We start from the raw sequence: 17,560 nt of genomic DNA on the forward strand, positions 1-17,560 counted from the left end.
GATTTAGATCAGATGTTAGGAAGAAATTCTTTATGTAGACAGTATGAGGCACAGGCATAGCTGCCCAGAAAAGCTATGGTGCCTCATCCCTGGAGGAGTTTAAGGCCAGGTTGCATGGGACCCTGGGCAGCCTAAGCTGGTGGGGGGCAGCTCTGCCCTCAGCAGGGAATAGAAACTGGGTAGCTTTAAGCTTCCTTCCAACACAAACCATTACTATTCTATGAAGATTGTTTTTCTCCTTGAACAAAAGCATGGCTGAAACTAAGACAATAACTTTGAGGGTTGGAGTTGAACTTCCGAAATTTGCAAGTTTGTGTTTAATGTGTCTGAAGACCTTCTGCTATGTGGTCATCACTGGAAAAAGATAAAGGAAAACAAGAAGTTATCTGTCAGTAACAGAATGGTTATAAACAATCAATACTATGACAGCTGAGGGAGACAAAAAAGAAAAAGAGAAAAAAAGGGAAAGGAAATATATGTCAAGTAAATGATTTCCAAAGGAGATATTCTGAGGTCAAGAAACATCTGCAGCATAAGAGGAAACTTGCTACTAGCATGATTACCAGCAGTAGCTGAGGACTCATGTTAACTGAAGAGACTCCTTAATAATCCAAGTGATTCCAAAGAAAAGAAATGGCCATTCTTACTGTCCTCAGTACTCTTTTGTACTGCACACAGTATCTTCAGTCCCTTTTACAACTTAAGTTTGGAGCAAAGTTTTGGAGGTGTTAACATATGCAAGTTTTGTTTGAAGTTATGCACCAATTTGCACTTTGTACCTCCATTTTTAAATTCATCAGAGGAAGTTATCGGTGATGTTTGTACAGAGCATTGCAAGTCAGCTTTAGAGAAGTTGGTTAGCCTTCATTCAGTGGAACATGGAAGCCCTGTGTGGGATGTCAAGCCCAGGAGAAATATGATACTTCTGCTCTGGTATCTGCCACAAATTGGATGGCTCACTGCCATAGCAATGGCCAACAGCCCCTGGATTCAAATGGTATGAAGCTTGAGGGTGTCTGTGTACATCCAAAGTTCTGTTTCGTTTTACAGTATAAATTAAATCTTTCCAAGAATAGATACTCAGAGCTAATTATTTCTGTGTCTCTACAGAAAGGGATGTTTTTGCCCAAGAAATTAGTAGACAAGAGGTGTAGTTTAACCAATTCATGGTAAGTATTCAGATTTGTTACTACCCAAGTGACTAATGAGATGCCCAATTTGTTTCATGGTTCCATAGAAGGCATGAATTGCTTAACTTCAAACGCATATAGAAAAACTGCCTGTATGTCTTTGAGTTGCCACTATGGCCAACAGCTCTGTAACTGTCTAAAGCATTTTTTCCATTGGGGTGAGTGTCAGGATGGTAAAGAAAAAAGCAAAGGGAAAAGGAAATAAGCTTTGAATGGAAGTAATATTCAAATTGAATTTGTGATGAGGAAGTTAACCAGCCTCCTATTTGAAAGAGAAGGTACTTGAGGTCATAGAGAGTAAATGTAGATAACGTAAATAGGAACAAATGGTATCAGGACATTTACTTATAAATCATATTTGTATAAGGCTATAAGAAAGTTGCAGTTAGAGCAGAACTGAAAGATCACATCACAAAAGAACAAAACAAAAGGACAGCAAAAGCCTTTTGATATAAGTTGTGTGACAATCGGGTTCTCAAAAATCCATAGCAATGGTCCAGCTACTTTCTTGAAATGCCACAAGTAACTTTCTATGTACATGGTGGAACAGTGGATCAGTGTGGAGGAAGCAACAGCCACAGACTGAGAAGAAATTTTCTCTGTGCTAAGGAAAATCCTTTCCTATGGAGGGCCTTCTTTTCTCTACTAGTGACCAGGCAGATGCCTGATCAGATACAGCTTCTCCTTTCTCAGGGTGCCTATATCTCTGATACACAGCCAAGAGCATAGATATCGTATGAGAGGCAGAGAATTCTGGAGGAAAAGGTCTGACCGTTCACACCCTTCTCATGTCAGAGTAGGGAGAGGAATGAGGATGAAACGAGGTCCTTGAGATGGGGACGAAAATGGGCTGGCAAAAGAATGACAGTAGACATAGACACATGGCTTCTGATGGGAGGGAAGACAGAAAGAAAAAATATATGAGAGAAAGGAGTCAGCAAAAGCCAGTCAGCACCAAGCTATCCTGTCAGAGTTACACTGAGTTTCCCCTTTTTATTCCAGCTCTGATGGTTCCTGCACATGGGCACTGGTTTCCTAAGCTGAAAGGAGCCATAACTGCGTTATTGATGAAGGAAGTTAGTTTCAGAAGCGTTTACATCATGTTGTGTAGAGCTGTGTGCTTCGTCATTTTTAAAGTCTGTGACAGCATCTGCAAATATACAGCAGAAGTAAAACCCAGGCTGGACCTAGGCTAAACTTATCATGCCATTTGTTTCCAGACACCTACACATAAGCAAAAAAATTATCACAAGTGATCTCACATCTACATCAAAAAATGTTGAAATTCTGTCATTTTTTATAACTGCTTTCAGAAGAAATGTTACTCTGCATTTCTGTCTGAAATGCCACCTGACAATATCAAAAAGACCAAGTGCTGCCCAAGGACTGAACTGAAATGTCAGGCGGTGCCTCACAGCAGCTCTCTGTGATATTATTCTAGTGCAGGCTGACTGATTGACATATCAGCTACCTGGAAATATCCTCCATTGAGGTTGACTGTGGAGGTGATAATAAGACCAGCCTCATTCCTGCTCTGTAGCTTTTAGCATGGAAAACAAATAATAACCTGAGCAATGGAAATTATGAAGTCCATTCCCCTTTGCCATCTGATCCCTATGGCTGGCTTTTGGGCTGTCAACAATAACCTATCCCTCAGAAAGGCACTGCTACAGTCTCTCTCATTTACCCAGCTGCTTGTTTTCAAGAAACTCAGTTTTCTAGTGTGAATTGGAAGTTGCCTGCAGTTCAAAAGTTAGTAGAGTAGAATAGACACATGGACTTGTACAAAGACACAGAGGCCAAGGAAGCATTACTTCCTTTGGGGACCAAGCTTAAAAATAAGCTGTAACAATCACATCCCAGGCAGATACAAAGAAAAATACATTAATAAAGAGAAAACTGCAGCTTAAATGGAATGTAATACTGATCTCAGTATTTGTTTTCAAGTGCTAAAACAGAATACAGCACTGTAATAATCAGGTGCCCATTCCACCTCCAAGCAAACTGTTGAAGAAATTAGTCATCATTTCAACAGTTAATGGAGTAAGTACTCTGAATAATTTTGTTTGAAGATCTGGCGTCGCTCATGTGGCAAGCCAGAGCACTAAAACTCACACAAGCACTTAGACTGGGCTTGCATTAAGAGGTCCATAAGCTCACAGGCGCACTAAAAATAGTGATGGGGGAATCTAAGGATGCATCAAGTGTCAGATGCTGTTGACACCCAAATGCTTTCAAGCCAAAGCAATAAATGCCATGCCCATCTCATCTCTTACAGATACCAAAGGATTGCCAAATCCAAATTCCTCAAATACCTTGATCTTCGTAGAAAAAGTTGATCCTTCCTCCAGATTCACATGAGGAGGTTCTCACCTGACATTAATGGCTCTGTTCTACTTTTACTATCTTGCTTCTCCCTTTCCCAGGAAGCAAGGAGTGCCCTACAATAAGGATAATGGGGCGAACATGGCCACCCCTTTGGGCTCATTTTACCACACTGGGTCCCCCCAAATCCCCCGAGTTTTCAGCGTGGCTAGCTCCCATCATGGGGGTCCAGAGGCTGGTTAAGCACTGAGCTTCCCAGAAGGAAGAGCATTTCTCTTGTGCACAGGAGCCCCAGAAAGAGCAAGGTGCTCCAGGGGGAGAAAGACCATGCAACCTTATGCAGTGGTGGGGGCCTGGTAGGTGATCAGAGTGCCTGTCCTCACTGATGGGCAGAAGGGATTTGAATGGAGGATGGAGAAGTGATGGCTGGTGACCGTCCAGGGGCTGACTTCATCACACCTCCAAGCAGCCAGTTCCAATGTATTACCACTGTTTAGAAGTGTTTCCTAGTATACAACCCAAACCTTCCCTGACACAGCTTGTGGCCATTACCTCTCATCCTATCACATTTACCTGAGAGAAGAGGTGACGGTGCACATCTCTTCCAGGAGGCAGTCTGTGCCCATTCCAGAAGTGAGCAGTGGCTCCCTGAAGTGTTGAGGGAATACAGCCAAAGACAGCAGCTGTAGCCTGGTAGGCACATGGTTTAGGAGGTAAGAAATGGATTGAATTTTGCTTTTCTGCATCACATCAGCTTTCCCATGTCCCTGAACACACACAGATTTATGTGACTCCTAAGGAGGGCTGTGCTTGCTGGCAGAGATGCTCTGGGCAGACAACTACCCTCAGATCCTCTGCTGCTGTTTAAAACAAGCATCTGGCATGACTACCCATGTCAGGAGACAAAAATCAAACTGCTCATCAATATTCTGCTAACAACATATCTCCATTTTCCTTCTGCAGCAGAGAGAATATGAAAAGGACGAAACCCTGTTCTGGTTTTCTCTCTCTTACTCCTCCTCCTTGTTGCAAGGGATACCTAGTCCAGTCATGACAGACTCTACTCTTCTCTCCATTCCTGTTACCTCACGCAGTTTCACATGCAATCAAATCCTGCAGCTTTTTTTTTTTTTAATACATCTTTTAGAAATATTTTAGCTCTCACTGCTTCCCCCTCCGAAGCTGAGAGTCCAGATCCTCTTATTGTCTGTGACAAAGCACTTTTGGAAAAAATTCCTGAACACTTCTGACTCTTTCTGGCATTTTTTTCTGCACCATCTCTCACCTGATACCACTCCTCAGGACAGGAAATGTCCCCAGGTCCTCCAAACAGTGCCGGCAGCCTAGTTCTCACCTAGGTACAGAGAAACTGTATGATGCTGTTTGATATGCATCACAGCTGGGTAGGCTGCCAGGAGAGATGGGGGAAGGGGAAGTGCAGCTGTGGGAGACACTGATTAACAGAGTGGTGGGCTGCTGTGACACTGATGGTGATGGGATCAAATATGTGGAAGGATTTAATGAAAGCTCTTGCTTAGTCCATGGGCATCTTTTCCTGCCGTAAGCTGCTTCTTTAATTGGGATCTGAAGGCTACGTAAAGCCATGGTTTCTCCAAGGCCATGAGGTATAAGGCACTTTTGTGGTATTTGCAATGAGAGCTTCAAGTCTCAATGCCTCCATCCATGTTATTCTTAAAAAAAAAAAAAAAAAAAAATCAGAAGAGACAAATTTACAGGCGTATGTTACTGCATTTCTTCCTCCAGCCCATCCTGCATCTGAAGACTACTCAAACTGCTCTAGTCAAGGGAGAACACTGTGCAAGCCAGCATGACTCAAAGACACGGGAGCAGGGGATTATCTCTAGAGTCTGTGCATGATGATCCACCTGCCCTCCAGGTGGCTAGCTCAAGAATAAAGGGTCCAGAAATCTTATGGAGAAAGCAGAGAGCTGGAGACAATCCCGCAAAAAATTTACAGATACATCTTCTTACCCTATCCCAGCTTACTGCACATCTTGTGTGCAATGGGAGTTTCAGTGAAGTGCAGATAAAACCAAGTCATTAGGAAGTGGTTAGGTATTACATGGCTTTTTGCTAGATTTCACAAGATACGGCCTAACAGCTTCATTACATGTGACTAAATATGACACTTAGTGGCACAGACCAAAGCTCAATCATCTTGCTGCTTTTTTTTTTTTTTTTCTAATTGTACCCTGTAAGTAACCCTCACCTTCTGTTTGTCTGTCTCTCTATAAGCACTGTCTGATGCAGTACATCTCTTCTGCTACTTTGCCACACATACCTTGTCCACACTGATACACCATCCTATGTGTTCCCAACTCTGTACAGAGAAATCTGATTTCCAGGATGAAAGTAAACGTAGTCAGCATTGGTATTTTTTTGAACTTCTCTAAGGATATCGATTTAGATAAATGCAATTTATTTTCAATTCATTGAACCCTGTAAGACCATGAAAATCTTCATATACAGTGGAAACATCCTTTTCCACACTGACTCCAATTTTTCAGTTCTCATTTTAGTTTTGTTTCTAAGTTGTTTATTATTGGTGTAGGCATTGCATTGTTGTTCATTTTTGGTGTGGATTTTTAGAACCAACAAATCTTTTATTATAAAGACAACCAACAACAACAAAACCAACAACGAAGCAGAACTGCAAGACTTGATGCAAACATTTTCAGCATCAGAAATGCTGGAAACTCCAAAACGTTGAAGTAGACCTCAGTAGAAAATAATCTTAAATATGCTACCGAAGATTGTATTGAGCTTTATAGATTAGTTTTTCAAGGTTTTTTTTTCTCCCCAACTGGCTGAAGAAGGTTACTAGTGAGACAGAAAGCAATCTTACATGCACATGCCTAGCTAACACTTGGCAAACACTGCAGTGACAAAGTACATGAGCTCTCAAGGACTCGTCTCAAGCCTTCAATGCTACTAACAGCTTGTATCTATAACTTCTTAACACCAGGGCTCCCATCTTTCTATCCAGTATGTCTGAGACACGCAGCTTTTCCACAGCCTAGCTTGTGATTTAACATATATTAGATCTAACGTACCTGAAGAGTAGGGCTGAGGCTCTTCAGAAATGTCAGACCAGGATGACTGGGCTGCCTGTGTACCGTGCCTGCTTGCTCTATGGCATTCAGCTTCCTGAGCACAGTATAGCAATACCCGCTTCTCCCTGCAGCTCCAACTGAGATGCCCTGCATCAAAAGGTCAGTTTGTGCACCATGGCACTGAAGTTCAGAGAGGATGCCAGTCTTGATTAGGGAAAATAAGGGAGAAGAACTCACTGTATGGGTACATTTCAGTGGAAACAACAAATTCACAGAATCATAGAATCGTTAAAGTTAGAAAAGACCAGTAAGATCACTTAGTCCAACTACCAACCCACCACACCATGCCCACTAACCACGTTCCTTAGTGCCACATCCACACAGTTCAAGAACACCTTCATCACTTCCCTGGGCAGCCTATGCCACTGCATCACTGCACTTTTTGAGAAGTATTTCCTAATATTCAACCCAAACCTCTCCTGGCACAACCAGAGTCCATTCTCTCTCATCCTATCGCTGTTACCTGGTAGAAGAGGCTGACTCCCACCTCACCACAGCATCCTTACAGACAGTTGTAGAGAGTGATAAGGTCTCCCCTGAGCCTTCTCTTCACCAAATTAAACAATCCCAACTCCTTCAGCCATTCCCCATAAGATCTGTGCTCCAGATCCCTCACAGCTTCATTGCCACTCTGGACACATTCCAAGGCATCTTCTCTGCTGCAGCATCCTCTGAGGCTACCTATACACTAACCCAAGGAGTGAGTGACATAGCTCACAAGTCTCTAGCTCTCCAGCACCAGAGAGATGGATAGCATGACAAAGTGGAATTTGAATAGATAGAGTGTGCATGAGAGCAAAGGAGAGCAAGAAAACTTTGTTTTCTGCAAGGCACTGGCAGGAAGAGTGTTGAGTAGCAGAATAAAGTGATCAACTCATTGCCTGCTCACTGCTTTTCTGGGAAAACAGCGTTTACTCATGTTTTCTAAGCAAACTAGACCACAGCAAATAAAGAACTGAATAGATAAGTCTATGAGTTTTATCCTCTTAACAGAAAGATTCAAAATTCATCTAATAAAATCTAGTCAGCTTAGGATAAAATGAGGCTGCACAGTGATTTACACTTTACTCTTTTGCTTATTTTTGACTCCATGTTTTTTTCATCTTCATACATGTTGAAGTTTGATTTTTTTTTTTATCTCTTTCCTGTTGTTTTGACTAAGTTTGAGATGCAAAATTCACATGGAGAAAGATTGGTAATCTTTGCTGTTCCTCAGTATGATTTTCAAGAGCATAGCGCTGTTATGTTTACTTTTCATCAGAAAAATGGATTGGTCTTTGATAATGAAAGCTTAAAACCTGGCTAAGGATCAAGCTGCTCATGAAGGCCACTTTGAGAAGACATCTGATAGTGAGGAACTGGCAAAGAGAAAACAGGGATTCAGCCTGAACAAGTAAAAATAGGAAGCAGAACCACAAAGTTGGAAAGTTCTACAGAGGAAGAGAAATTGAAAGAAAAGAGCAACAGAAAAAAAAAAGAACGCATGGTAGAATGGAAGACAGTAAGAGAGCGATTTGGGAACTGAAAGCACTTTGGAGATTAAAAGGTATGCATTATGTTCCCTGCTGGGGAAGGGACAAGATGTATGCAAAGCACTGAGTGACAACGAGGAAAGGGAAGTCACTATGCTCAATGCTGTCATTCAGATCCTAAAAAAATTTGTTTTGATTCTCAGCAGTGAAAGAGACATTCAGTGGTATTTGGAATTACTTAGCACAGCAACCAAAACAGGGGCTACTACTAGTTGCAATCCCCAGCGTGACATACAGCAAAGTGCATCATATTCTCAGTTCAGCTACCCAGAACAAGAGTCCAAGGTACCCTAAAGGGGAATTCAGACTGTGCTGGTTTTTCCAGACTCATCCATTGCCTTTCATCTTATTAAGTTGTGTGTTCAGTTACAATCTTGATTTTTGATGAATATTCCTGTAACACTCTACATCTAGTCAATGAGTAAAAGAAAATAGACCTCATGGCAAATCAACTTTCTGGACATTATGTAGTCTCCCTAAAAATGCCAATGTTATCAAAGCAGTTACAGCAACAAAAGAAAAACAACAAACAAACAACAAAAACACGTAGTTTCTACATTTTAAAAGGGTGTTTGTTATGTTTATAATTGCACAAGAACAACATTTTTATTAGATGTTGGGGAAAGTGTTTTACTGTGACACTGGTGAAGTGCTGGAACAGGCTGCCCAGAGAGGTTGTGGATGCCCCATCCCTGGAGGTGTTTAAGGCCAGGTTGGATGGGGCCCTGGGCAGTCTGGTCTAGGACTTGATCTAAGAGCTGGCAGTGCTGTCTGTGGCTGGGAGGCGGAACTTCATGATCCTTGAGGACCATTCCAACCCAAGCTGTTCTGTGTTTCTGTGATTCTATGACTCTAAGATCCTGGGCTGGTAAGAAAAGTCCAGAGAGATATGAAAGACCAAGGCTTACTCCAGTTTTGTTTCTCTGCACCATGACTTCACACATTTAAGGAGAACATCTTAATACTTCGGCTCCTACTTTTGTCAAGGTCAAGTTGTACACTGGATGCAAGATCAGTATTCACACTTGGGCAGTGTTTCCAAAGGCTCATTTTAAAGCTGAAATCCTCCTTTTCCTGACAGACCAGTCTCTAATCAAGTCTGAAAACAGGGAAGAGTTTCTGCAATGTGTCTAGCTTCTCAGATGCTGTTGTAGAAAATATCCAAAAGTAAGATTTAAAAGTTTAAGGGCAGGAAAATCAAGAAAGACTGACAACCATTTCAAAAGATGCACTTACCTACTGTGGCTTGGTCCTAAAGTAGAAATATTTTATTTCTAGCCTTCTTTCTCATGGGTTCTCTATTTTCACATTTATAACTGTAAAACAACCTGTGAACAAGTTAAGAAGGTCTCAATTTTGATCGTGGTGAGTATTCCCCATCCAATACAAAGCATGTTAAGCAGATAATTGACCTGGTTTGCTACTTTTATCACAGCATCTCTGTCTTTCTTTCATAATGATGTACAGCAATATAACTTGATTGGTCTTCACTGGAAAAGTACTTCATGACTGAGGCTCACCCTGTGTAATGTTTCATATTCAGTTGATTTGTAAGCCCTTCCTTCGCACCCTAAATGATGTCAATCTTGACCTGCTATTTATTTTCCATTTCCACCGCAGTGTTTTCTCTCAGTAATCTCCACCTTAAAATTCACTTTCTCAGTGATTTCAGAATAATTTCTTTTGTCTTCCTTCACATTCTTTATGATGCTTCGCTTTTATGTGGTTTCTCAAAGCACATACCACATAAACCAACACTGTACTATAGTCGCTGTTTCACTTGTTTGCATTCTAATGCACAGCTTCAGTTTCTCTGTATCTTTCTGTGACTTTCCAGCTGTCCTTCATCCAACTAGCCCGCACACCAACCCCTGGCAGCCAACAGAGTGCTGGCCCCTGGACAACAGTTGCAGTTTTTTCATTATAATTTGTACTGTAATGACAGGAAACGTGCAAATTTCACAGTCAATTGGAAACAATGTATTAATTGTCAGTCTCCAAAACAAGTACTTTCCTAAAGCCATACTTCTTGATCACACATGAAACAATAAGTAGTAATCAATCTGTTTAAAATACGTATGGAATACTACATCTTCATAACAAAACAGTTTGCTATCTTCACTATTGTTACTTCCCACAACATAGAAGTTAATTCCAAGCAACGTGACATCTGCTGTTAGTGAAGACAACAGTTCTTTTCTACCCACACTGACTAAATATGATTTCCCTGCTGGCAAGCAAGGCTATGCAATTTTTTTTTTAGTACTCTGAGTGTTACTCTTCAGAGAAAATACTACGGTAGTCCTAGCTACAATGCTACGAAAGCAGTAATTAACCGTGTCTTTTTGCGTAGTTGAACAACATTTGTCAATCTGGATGCTGAAGTCTTGAGACTTACAAGCTGACGTAAAACAAGATCACTTCTACTTTTGAGACAAAAAGATAAGCTTAGGTGAATTGAGCTGTGGAGCTCAGTATTTTGTCTCCTGGCTGATTAAAAAAAGCAATATTGGATTTGGCTCAGTTTTACTGAAGTAGAAATGGATGCACACTCTTCACCAATTTTTTCTTATCAAACCTGTCTATTTACTTCCTGACTGTTCCACACACTGAGAATTGAAGTTTTCTAATTGAAATTTAGGAGCAGATGTATATTCTTTTTCTTCTCTTCATTAGGGAGACATGTGAGTACTAAAACCAATAACCTTTTCTACTAACAAAAAAGTAATGCCAGCACTGTGCACTTTACAAATACATAGCAAGACTGGGACAGCAGGAGCTCCAAAAGCTATCAGAAGGGGCAGAGTGAAACTTGGAGAGATTGGGAGAAATGTAAATTCTAACTATGTATTACATGTGGTGTCTGAAAGGTCAAAATACAGCAAAACGCTGTGCTATGAAAGACAGCCATACAGTGATCATTGCAGGCATGATTAACGAAGCAGAGAAAGCACTTCAAAAATGTAGCTTGAAGGAAAGCAAGACTGGGTAACGTCACTATTTTTTTAGAAAATAATAGAGATACGCTTATGTGTAATCAATGAATATAAAGATGCTATAATTATGAAATAAACAACAGAGTTTGGCAAAGCAGATCACAACAGCAAAAAGAGAATAGATACAATGCCTACTTACATCCTGAGCTCACTGCAAAACTCTAGAGAAGGGATCCCCAGAAGAGATCCTTCCCTACTGGTAGCCAGCTCTTAAATGGGTCTAGGAGAAGTGGAGCCGGGCTCCACCCCTTCCAGAAGCACAGGTGAATTGCCTTCATCTGTGCTCACAGGGCTGACTCGTGGCTCTCCTCAGGTGGTTAATCAGAGGTTCAGGCCATGATTCAGCAGTTCCCATACAACCTAAAAAAAAAAAAAAAAAAAGTATATGAATGGAAAGAAATCAAAGCACAGAGGTTAAGAGAAAGGAAACTTGTCCCCACAGCATTTGGTCAGAGAGTTCTGTACCAATGCACTTGTACATTTATTGACTGGAAGGACAAAGCAGAACCAGGACAGTGGCACAGAGAGAGGACAGGGGAAGAAAAGATTAAAGTATGATAAAGAAATGGGCTGCTCTGTTTCTCTGCACAGAAGGTGAAAACTAAAGGAAGAACGTTAGAGCTAAATCCTCAATTCCGTGTCAGTTATATTACTGGGGTATTCGAGGAGAATTTTTAAGTACCATCTTAAATTTTCAGATTTGAATGTCAGCAGAGTCCTCAGGGAAAAATGACTAAAAAGAAAATAAGTAGCTTTAATCTGAAGTGATAGATGTAAATAAAACAGTATTTCTGCAAAACTACTGATATTTGCAAATCATAATAAGATTTTTTGTTTTGTTTTTTTTTTTGTTTGCTTTTTTTTTTCTCTCAGAACATTCTACTAGGCTGCAAGTGTCCATTTTGAGGTAGATATCATCAAGTAGAGGATGAAAGGGAAAAAGCACCCCTTCTATATATTATTTTATGCCTTTCTGGAAAGGAGCTGCATAAAAAAAAAAGTAAATGCAGTCTCAGAAGAACCTGTATTGTCAGAAAGGAAATAAAATAAAACCTTGGCTTATTGTGATCCCTGGAGAAGAAATGGTTGATCCTTATTAGTCATGGCACCTGATAACATGAATAAAACATGAGCTAAGTTCTTTCAATAAAACCCTTTAGATGGAGTCTGTGATCCATGCAAATCTACTAAAGCGATCAAAATAGAGGGGTTTTCTAATTATCGGCACACTGTAGTTTTCCCATCTTTGACTTAATCCAGTGCTAAACACATCAGTATGCTAATAAGCCTACATTTACTGCTGTTCCTTATCTCCATTGTTGAGATTTAAAATCATTTTTGTTCAGTTTGGGGACACCTTTGGCTACTATTTTTGCATTTGGTTGATGATTTTACTGACTATTTAGGCCTACTAACTTCTGCTTCTTTTGTGTGTTCCACGAGAAAGACAGTGCTAAAAGCAACATAATCACTGACATAATAAAAACTCATAATTGGTGCTTATTGGTGTATATTATGTTTCTCAGTATTGCTTATAATTAAATTGACAATTCTTATGTTAACTTTGCAGTATTTCATGATCACTACCCTGGGCTTCAATATTCTTCAGTGAACAGAGTAAATAAGAAACTGATGAACCAGTCCTAGGGGATATGAAAGAGAAGGCCAAATACTCTCTCACTCAGGACAAAGAGCATGAGACAGAATAATGAGGAGAAAATGTGACTGAAGCCATTTTTTCCCCCTTTCTCAGGTGCTTAATAAATAGATTTCTACTAAAATTTATCTTTAAAAGCTACATCTTTTATGTGTAAATCTTATGTTTTAACAGTATGGTAGCTCTAGGAAAAGGAAAGTATCAAAAATACCTATCTACACAATGGCTAGACCAGTGACAAGTGCTGAGGCCAGTTTAATAAAACATCTTTGTCAATGACCTGAAGAAGGGAATACATACTGAAATTGCCAAGGGTGATGGCAATCAACTCCAGAAAAATAAAAAGATGGTAGTTAGGTTCAAGGCAGATGCAAAATTATGCAAAAATAGCCTAAAGCATATCTCCACGATGATGAACTTTAGTTTATCAGGGAAGATATCTTAGAGTTATTCCTTACAGCTCACAATATCTCTGAATAAAATATGGCAGCTGGAAATCTCAAAAAATGTTGAACAGCTTCAGAAGGAGAACTACAAATAAGAGAAAGGTCATAATTTGGATACTGTATAAAACCAAGTGTATGTCTTGAGAACTGTGGACAGTCCTGATCTTCATCTCTCAAGAAAGATGGAGTGGAGTTAGAAAAAGAGTAGAGAAGGTCAACGGTAAAATTCAAGACTGTGAAACAGCTGTCTTACACAGAAGTTTAAAATGCTGGAGTTCTTCATTTGAGGAGGGGGAGACTGATAAGAGCACTTGTTTGAAGTTTATAAGATCTTCATGGAGGAAAATAAATTGAACAGAGTGAACCTCATAGCAGATCTCAACCTTAAAATCCCCCATACAAGAGTTTTGGACACCAAGGAAGTATCAGGGTGATGAATAACTGAAAATGCCAAAGCTTGCATACTTTCTCTAAATGACATCAACTTTTTTGTAGCAATGTAGGCACAATATCCATTTGGATGTGGCTTGTTCTGCCCTGTTGGGATTATTTTTATGTTTATTAGGTTTCTAACTATGGGACTGTCTATTACACCTCCTCAGGCTTCTCCTAGAAAGCAACAAACTGTTGAAGGAAAAGAAAAAGCTCTGCCTGCAGATATTCTGTAAATTTCCACATAACTGCCACATGTTCACATAATTCCCAATATACATAATATGTGGATTAACTGATTGTTATTATCCTTTCATCAGCAGAGGATCAGCACTGTGCTGATAAGAAAGACCATATCTACTATGAAGTTTTGGATTATTTCATCCTTTTCACATCTAGTATTAGAGTACAGAGTGAAGTTTTTTTTTGTTTAGGAAGACAAAAGTTTTCATTTTTTTGCCCATTCTCAGATACAGGCCTATTCTATGAACAATCTGTATGAGATAAATAACCATACTGGTAAAAAATTTTCCGTTAGTGAAGGAAATGTTATAATCATAGAGAGAAACCTACTGTTATCTTTAATTTCATATTTGAAGAACCATTAACTTCTGATGTGACTACCAGAGCTTTTTTTAATGAGGAAATGTTTACTCTGACAATTGCATACAGGCTATTGAGCTGAAACATTTGCACTGAGTTAAATGAACAACAAGAAAATCCTTTATGTGCTTCATAGCCATTAAGCAGCAATGGTACTTACCTAAGGTAGCCTACTGCTGCAAACTGATCTTATATTTGTTAATATACAATCTTTGTGCCATCACTTCCCCTATCTAAAACAAGATTAAAAAAAAAAAAAAAAAAAAAAAAAAAAAAAAGTTGACTGCAAAAGTAATGTTTTCTTCCATCACAGTGAAGTTCTGGGAATGTCTAATGATTGTGAACTTACAGCACTCAGAAGCTTTGTTCAGGTCATTTGGTAGCTTCCCTGGGTTTGAATGTACAGGGAAATGAATATAATTAATTCTGGAAAACTATTATTGCTATTTCTTTTTAGAAAGTTTGGTCTTTCAGCTTCAGAAAGATCTGCAAGTACACTGAGCTAACTTCATCAGAAAAACATTAATGAGAAATGATTTCCAAATGATTCCCAGTATGAAGAGTGTATTAGATCATGTTCTTATTTCCTTGATAAATGTAACACATAAGAAACAAAGAAATCTTCCTGATTCCTGTCTGGCTTTATCAGGGTAGACCTAATTGTCCTGTCTCACCTGAACTGAGGCACATACAAAGAAACCCATTAACTGAATTCTGCTACCAGAAAACTCATGTGAAAGGAGGTACCAACCTCTCTGACCTAAGACTAAGAAAGATGCAGGTGTCTATGAGTTGTCTTGTGATTTATTACTTTTAGAAAAAAAGTTCAGTCCTTATGAGGATAACATTTATTACTATCACTATTGTTTTTACTAAGATATATTATGACAATAAAAAAAGAAATGGAAATTACCATTGACAAAAGAATTGACTGCAAGATTTTTGGACAACTGAAAGGGATGGATGAGAAGTGACACTGTCAGTCTGACTGGTAGCACAGGAAAAAATAAAGAGAGAGGTTTTTTTACTAAACCAAGGGGCTAGTATCTCTAGGCAAAACAGAACAAATGTCCATGAAAGACAGTGCTTGGAGCAGCTGGCTCCAAATGCACTAGAATCAACAACAAAGGTTACGCTTTTCTTCTTATTAATTTAACAAGAAATTAATTGGTGGTCTAATCAAAAATAAGCTTGTGACATATTCTTCTTTATCAAACCCTGCCTTCTACTTTTAAAATGCATAATTTTTTTTCCAGCTAAAATGTGTACTTCAATTTCTCAATATGGTGAAAGCAAACATCACAGATGTGTAAAGATGAAACATACGATGTAGAGATAGAGCTATAATTTATGAGTTTGGCCATCAAAGAGGAAGGACTATCCAATCATTCATTTGTAGTGGGTATAAAAGACCATCACAACATTCACTTGAATCACTCCCCACTTGCTCTAACAGATACAGCTGTGTGTCTAAACCATCCCAGTGACATGCATGCAAAATTTATTCTTAAAAATCTCTGCCAGGTACTTAGCCTATTTTAGCGCTTTGTCAACTTTATCACAGAGTGGTTAGAAGACAGACAGGCTCTACACACTGATAAAAGAGTGTAAGAAGACATGAGCCTCTCATCTCCTTAGTGTCAGTATATGCTGTGTGCATATGTGTATACACAGGGAAATGGCCACAAGTTGTATCAGAGATGGTTTAGATTAGACATGAGGAAGTACTATTTCTCTCAGAGAGTGGTCAGGCACTGGAATGGCTGCCCAGGGAGGTGGTGGAGTTGCCATCCCTGACAGTGTTCAAGAGGCATCTGGATGACGTGCTGAGTGATATGGTTTAGTGCTTGTGGTGGCAATGGTGATGAGGAGATGATTGGACTAGATGATCTTATGGGTCGTTTCCAACCTTGCGATTCCATGATTCTATGATTCTATGCTTGCTCCAGAACATTGTTACTTCCTACCTGGACAAAGCATAGAATGGAAAATGTGGCTGACACAGTATTTGCTGCCTTCTCTAGCATAGATATAGGGAAAGTACATTGTGTGACCATTGTACACAGAGCAGGTAAAGCACTAAAGGTCTGACCGATAAATATAACACCTCTATACCCATCCAGGAACACGTTACCAGAGCAAAAACAACTGTAAGGACTTGGGTGAAAGCAGCTAAGTTCTAAATCTCTCAGTTTAAAAACACAAGTTCTATCACAGTGGACCAATGATATTATGGCTCTCTCCTTTACTCATAAAATAAGCTTGCTTTTTTTTTGTTTGTTTCTCAGTGTCTCTGCTTGCAAAAGAAAGATATGAATACTGCTACTGCTGTAGCATTACTACTGTATATACTATAGTATTTTTATGTTCACAAGGCAAGAGCAGCTCTGGTTTTCATTCCAGCTCCTCTGAAGCCAGATGTTCAGCAGCAGAACATGTAAAGATAGACTGAAAATCTCTAGATGCTACACTCCCATGGCTTCCCTCAGACAAAACAATACAGTAACAGTAACAGGACAGTAACAATTGTCTTCACTGTCCAAAATAAATAAATGAATACATAAATAAATAAGATAAGTGAATTAAGCACCGAAGAAAGGCAGCTGTTTGATGGTCCTCTCTTGAAACATATGGCAAGTTCAGCTTTTTCCTTTTCGGATCTGAGATTCAAGTATATATTGTAGGATGCTGCCTTGCTGCAAGGGAGAAGAGAATAAAGGTGAACCTTGTCCATGGAAATACTCCATGTAGACGAAGACAGGTGGTCAGAGAAGGCTCCCACAGACCTAACTCAAATAAAATTTATTTATCTGACACTGAGGTGCAGCTAGCCTAGGGGGATCTAGGGGGACTTGGTTCCAGAATGTGTCATATGCTAAAGGGTAACAGGTTTCCAAGCAGCAGATCATACAAAGAGCTGAGTTTCAAAGAGGAATGCTAAGACTGACATTAATGTAAAATATTAATTTGGTTTGAAAAGTACACTGTCCTGATTGCAAAATTTTCTGTGTATTTGAACTTAGACCTCCATGTACGCCTCTAATTTTAGTTCCTGCTAATTTAAACCCTGTCATATCAACCAATTTCTATCTGTCAGTCTCACAAAAATTCTTCTATGGATTAGATGTGAGTGATTCACTCACAGTAAATCATGTGTGTAGCAGGAACAGAGAATTTTTTAGTTCATATCCACAAAAATTTGATTTTTACTCACTTTGTTGCTATGCCAGATAATTTAATGAATG

The 17,560-nt window shown here is 39.5% G+C and overlaps 1 long non-coding RNA gene across 1 annotated transcript; it reads right to left on the reverse strand.

Annotated features, from left to right (window-relative positions):
- Positions 1-8,970: 8,970 nt before the first annotated feature.
- On the reverse strand, positions 8,971-11,348 carry LOC122177198. The gene is made up of 3 exons (XR_006177977.1): positions 11,317-11,348; positions 9,418-9,509; positions 8,971-9,326 (listed from the first exon to the last, which is right to left on the reverse strand). It is a non-coding gene; the product is annotated as an uncharacterized LOC122177198 (long non-coding RNA).
- Between the last annotated feature and the right edge of the window lie 6,212 nt (positions 11,349-17,560).

Source organism: Lagopus leucura, unplaced genomic scaffold, assembly GCF_019238085.1.
Source record: "Lagopus leucura isolate 7727_CA_CO unplaced genomic scaffold, USGS_WTPT01 Super-Scaffold_100001, whole genome shotgun sequence".
In the NCBI taxonomy this organism is placed as follows: domain Eukaryota; kingdom Metazoa; phylum Chordata; class Aves; order Galliformes; family Phasianidae; genus Lagopus; species Lagopus leucura.